Genomic DNA, 6,311 nt, shown 5'->3' on the forward strand with positions numbered 1-6,311 from the left:
ACAAGGAGGGTCACATGACATGAACAAACCAATGTGGAACAAGACACATGACTAAGACTACCAATCAGAACATGACACATACACAAGGCAGAGATACATGACGGCAAGGGAAGCATGATACTGACAGCATGAAACAATTACAAAATAAAAGACATGGAAACCATGAACATGAAACAAAACCCAAACACCAAACCCCACATTACATTATATAAACCAATATGCCGAGTGTGATCACAGTTTTCTTTCAGTCAGTTAAGAAATCTTAAAGAGAACAGGACAATGAACAAACAGCAAAAGAAAAATGAATATCTCCAAACCAGTATTGTCAAAAAACTGAGGAACTGGGTCTATGCAGTTGCAATCCCTGGTTTTAATTTCTGACTCATTAGCATGCATCTATGAATAATGAACACATGGTTTAAAAGCTGTGGAGTTACTATAGCGTTAAGAGTATTGGTGGTGCAGCTGAGGCTGTGTGAGCGAATCATTTCTCAGCTCTGTCTTCAAAAGAGCTTTGGTTCATGCTTTGTTACAATGAGATTAATAAAAAAGCCTAATTATTTGTTCTTGTGTTCTATGAACTCTTTCATTTCTAATTTTAAATGTGTGATCAAACGAAGGGAAGGATAACATCAGTGAGAGCTTAGAGACTCAGGGTGGGAACACGCGTTTGTTGTGGAGTGCAGGTTCCTTCCCTTTTCTTTGTACTGCGCTGGATGGTCATATGGTGTGATATGAATTACACAGAAAAAAGAACAAGATAACAAAGCAAGACCACGAGAACGGCACTTTCACTCTTGTTTAGGATTTCTGGGAAGGAAGCATTATCTGTAAAGCATTCACACAAACATCTATTTTTAAAAATTGCATAATGCTGATTTAGGTGCTGGGTGCGAATGGTTAATCTCAGATGTGTTTATATGTAACCAAAAAATTTGGTTTTTCATTTATGCATTTGGCAGACACATTTATCCAAAAACATTGTATTCAAGGTACATGTTTTATCACTTCATTCGTGCATTCCTTGGGAATCAAGCCCATGACTTTTATATTGCAAGCACTTTTTCTCCTGTGTGAGCTACAGGAACAAGTAGGAGCACATTTGTATCAAATTTGTTTTAAATAGTTTAAGTACACTAAAAATAGTGTAGGATTTACTTTGAAACAATTGCTAGTGACTTTCACAAACAATTAAAAAAGAAACAGCATAATCTGTTAAATAAAACTTGAAATTTTTAGGTAGAAAGATTTACTCCAACAATCTTAGTTTGATTTACAATTCTAATTTACATATCGTGCTTTTTAAATAAATTGACAGTCACACACACACACACACACACACACACACACACACACACATATATATAAAATTTATTCATTAATTACATGTATTAATTTTATCCAAAGCATCTATAGACATACAGTCAGATGACAGACAGATGATATATAGATAGATAGATGATAGAACAAATAAAGAATATGTTAATCACAAACCTGAAAACTGAAAGTGCAAGCATGTTTCCACCAGCGAATAAAGCTTCCTACAACATGTTCAACTCTCTCGAATTATGGAAAAACAGGCCAACCAATCAGAGCCCTGCATTGCTGTTATCCTGCACTATCACTCGCTGGAAAGCTATAAAAAACAGCCTATGCCGAGGCACAATACAAAACTCAATATCAGTTAGGAGATAACAGTTAAAGCGAACTAGCTTTGTAGGCGATTTTCTCAGTTGGAGTTTTTCCCATTGAATAAGGAAGTAATCTAAATAATACCTGCACTCAAATACATGCCTGTATATAAAAGATCATCTTTCTATCTTCCACTGAGACTTGCATTACCAGGGTTTTGCTGCATGGCCTTGTGGAATGCAATCCAGATCTAGTGATGTGATGGAATCAGACAAGGGAAGTCTCTGGCCCAGTAGCGACAGCTGATCTTACTCCATCCTGCGTAGATAGGGAAACCGTTTAATTCATGCATTGACCACAGAGGAAGACGCATGCAAATATAAAGTCATGCATGCAAAGCAGGTAACCATGTTAAACTATCAGCTACAAAAACTATGCAGAGTCCTTACACAATATGCTACTGTATCGCCTGACCTGAACCTGTTTGGTTGGATGAATGGATGGATAGATGATTTACAGCTGTATCATTTACTGCATGTGTGTTCTATATGTTGTGGTCTTAGAAGCATGCATGCAGCATGCAGACTAAGTGTCCCATATCTCAAGGGGCTTGTCTCATCATTTAGCTGTAAACGTATCTGTGCATACTGTAGGTGTAACCAAGTGGAATTAATGACCTACAGAAGCAGCCAATCGGTTTCTCTGTACTCCAGGTTTCGCCTCTGGCACAGGAAAATATGGGTTAACAGACTGTAATAACAAGACAGCAACAACTAGCTTTGCTTGGATTGCCATGTGACCACATTCAGTTGCAGCCTTTGACCTAAAGTGTAACATGAAAGTCCACTTTGAAAAAATGCATTTATTTATTTGTTTTATTTCTATTTCTAGAGTATACTTTTAAAGTCCAAGACAAAGGTCCCAGCCTACCATGTTTTTAAGACCATTTTTATTTATTTTTTAATAATTGTTCTACAATTACACAGTGTTGTTTTATTATCATTGAGATGCTATTATGGTTTTTATTCATATTTTGAATTAGTTTTTATTTAATATTTTAGTAAAGGTATATTTTCCTTTTTCATTTAATTTTAGTCATTTTTTTGTGTGTTTTTGTTATTTTATTAGTATTTAAAAATATGGCTATATAGTTTTTATTCATGTTTATTTTAGTTTTAGATATTTTAGGGAAACTAAAAGAAAATGAAAAATGTTGCCTTGGCAACTGCTGATATAAAATATAAGTTATTTTTTTAACAGTTATACTGTCACGTTTGCTACTGTGCTGGAGCGTGGAGTGAGGAACGAGGAGACGTGGAGAACATTAACAAGGAGATTTTAATAATATAATCCAACACAAGGGAACCAGGAAAACACATGTAGCTGATGAGGTTGACATAAACAGACATTCAATACCGGACGGCGAACTCAAAACAGGAAACCATTAAATACAGGACTAGAGGAGGGACACAATGAGGAACACCTGAAATCAATGACATAATGAACATTGGAAACAGCTGGGACAAATACACCTAATCAGGGAAACGGAACAGGAAGACCAAATAAGGGCAAAAGGAAACATAGGAAGCAAACCACACACAAAACACGGAACAGAGTCTGACATATACTTTTTTATTTCATTTCAAGTAACTTTTTTTAATGATTTTAGTTAAGTCTGAATTAAATCACAATATTTGTTGGCAAACATGTGATTTGATATTTTACATTTTTTGCAGTTTCATGAATTGTTTCGTTCATACATCATACATTTTTTATGGTGTAAATTTTGCTGAAAAGCCTGTTTCAGGCAACCTCATTATGATATGCGTCTATAAAGAAACTGATAAACCTGTGATTCTGATTCAACTCTAAAGGCTGGTTTGTTGTCATTACTGGAAAAAAAAGTCTCATGTGTTTTAAAATACCATTCTGTTGAATGCTGTAATAAATCACTCAAATATGTAGTGATGTATTAGAGAACTGAGCGTGGAGATGGGAGTGGGTTTCCAATTTAGGAGAAACTGAAGTGTCTTACAGTAGAATCACCACACATACGCAAACCCCTTTACATCATTCAGATATTCTAAACACACAGACATTAATACCAGTTCCTCACAAGCAGAACAAGAACAGCAGACTAGAAACAGGACCACACATCTTGACCTTAGTGGTACTGACGAGCTGCGCAAAACCACGTTCATATTCGCGCAATTTTTTGCGCAGCTCGTCAGTGAACAACGGCTCTTAAATGAAATTTAATTTATTGAGTAATTAATTAATGGCTAATTTATTGGGTCATTTCTAGTTTTTGTTACTTATGGTTACAAAAAACGTTATTAGAACGTTATTATTTACTTCCCTAAAAATAAGCAAAAGGGAACTATATGGTAACATAAGGTGAACGTTTGTTGTGTAGACAAAAAGACAACTGCTCCTTCAGCGCCTTCATTGATGGGTGCAGGGCCACAGTGGCACGTGGATTTGAAATTACTTACTATAATCCCAATTACCAGTCATGTTACACGACGCATGAGTGAGTATTGTGTAGCCTAATTCTAATATAACAAATGAACAAATATAACTCATCACATTTTTCACGTTACATCGTTGCACGAGAACAGCTAGGAAAGCAGAATTAGTGATGGCAATTCCGGTTTGGCAGACCGAATCGATTTTTTCCCGAACAGTTCATTTTAAAAAACGATTCGGCGGTTCTATACGTCACCACGTGAACAAGACCGTTTGCGCGATCCGGTTCAAATGAACGAACGTTTCATTCGAGATTCGGACATCGCAAAATGTTGTCCTCAAATAGCCTATCTGATGTTGGAAACCGTATTGACGCTGTTCAGAGGAACAAACGGTTATATTGTGTAGCCTACCCATACTCTCATTCCTTACGCCCATACTGAAGCTTTTTGAGGATTAAACGTCACGCTATTTGACATAACACATTAAAATCACCGTTAGTCGATATATCACCAATATACTGTAAAACGCTATAATAGCTATATTTTAGGATGTGTGTCATGAAGCGACCTGTGGTTTGTGTTTATACGAGCATGTGTCAGTGAACAACGGCTCTGTGTAGTTAATGCTGCTCAAGGTGAAAGCACGCACGTGATGGAGATTTACCGCTGATTACAGAACCGGCTTTCTGACAAGATGCGCGTTAAATATTGCATGCGATTTATCGTGCAGCCCTAGTTTCTAGAGGAGAGGAGTGCATTCAAAGCTTAGTCATAAGGAGTGATTGAATGACTGTGATAGAGTCAGCGTATTAACTATTTTTTATCAGCATTAATATTCTGAATGTAGAAAAGGGAGTAATGTAACATTTTAGTCAACTTTTAGCCTTCATTAGGCTAATTAATTTTAACCCTCATAATTGTCCTATATATCTAATAAAAAATCTTTTGTTTTGACTACATATAAAATAAATTTAAATATGAATATATTACATAAATATAAATTGCGCGATCCGGTTCAAATGAACGAACGTTTCATTCGAGATTCGGACATCGCAAAATGTTGTCCTCAAATAGCCTATCTGATGTTGGAAACCGTATTGACGCTGTTCAGAGGAACAAACGGTTATATTGTGTAGCCTACCCATACTCTCATTCCTTACGCCCATACTGAAGCTTTTTGAGGATTAAACGTCACGCTATTTGACATAACACATTAAAATCACCGTTAGTCGATATATCACCAATATACTGTAAAACGCTATAATAGCTATATTTTAGGATGTGTGTCATGAAGCGACCTGTGGTTTGTGTTTATACGAGCATGTGTCTCCATTGGCATGCTGCAAACAGGTGGAGAAAATACGCAGTCCAGACTAATTTATGAGTCTTTGTCGTCTGCACTGCACTTCATGTCTGAGCATTTAGTACAGTGTAGGCTAATAACCAGACCTACCGAGACAGAGTGTTTCATCAGCCATATGGCTGCCTGTGGTTTGAGATAGGCTACTGTCTAGCCAGTGCTTCTCCTTCTGCATCCCTTTACACACAGTTATCATACTCTCACATGGTGTTGTTCATTCATCACTGTCTCAACATGGAAATATCATGAAAGCTAATTTACTCACGTTCTCACGCTACTGAGGATTTAGACGACTCCTCCAGATCTTGTCAATCGTTTCACGTTCGCGTGTATTGTCTCTCCCAGCGTAAATCCATAAATAAACGCTTAAACTGGAGATGTTACAAAATGTTGAGCTCTCGGATTAAGCAGCTGTCACCCAATGAGAATCCGCCCCCCATGGCGTTATGCTGCTGGACCAATAGTGTCATCCGTACTAACGGCTGCGCGTACGTATGTGACAACTGTCTTTACCGCGCTGATCGCAGCAGCATCCTCTGTAAACCAGCAGGCTTGGTTTGACTGATGCACGCAGCGCAGGTTCCACGTTTCATTCATATTTTTAAATGTAAAATTAAGAAAGTTTAAACACTGAAAAAATAAAAGAAAATGTTTTTAGAAGAAATATAAATTAGGCCTACTTTATTATGTAGTCTATGGTAATAGTAGTAGGCTATTTATTATAATTTATGCTCATTTAGCCTACTATTTAGTAAATAATAATAATAATAATAATAATAATAAACGTATTCTATAAAGCGTCTTTAAATTGACTTCTCATAGCACTGTACACAAAATAAACAGCACTA

The 6,311-nt window shown here is 36.6% G+C and overlaps 1 protein-coding gene across 2 annotated transcripts in view; it reads right to left on the reverse strand.

Annotated features, from left to right (window-relative positions):
- Positions 1 to 5,948, reverse strand: part of slco4a1 (solute carrier organic anion transporter family, member 4A1) — a 22,825-nt gene extending 16,877 nt beyond the window's left edge. For both annotated transcript variants that reach the window (XM_016511853.1, XM_016511852.1), the window contains exon 1: positions 5,729 to 5,948. The gene's annotated coding sequence lies outside the window, so the exon portion shown is untranslated. The remainder of the gene's footprint in view (positions 1 to 5,728) is intronic.
- Between the last annotated feature and the right edge of the window lie 363 nt (positions 5,949 to 6,311).

The sequence above is a fragment of the Sinocyclocheilus rhinocerous genome, unplaced genomic scaffold (assembly GCF_001515625.1).
Source record: "Sinocyclocheilus rhinocerous isolate Xijiao unplaced genomic scaffold, SAMN03320098_v1.1 scaffold565, whole genome shotgun sequence".
In the NCBI taxonomy this organism is placed as follows: Eukaryota; Metazoa; Chordata; class Actinopteri; order Cypriniformes; family Cyprinidae; genus Sinocyclocheilus; species Sinocyclocheilus rhinocerous.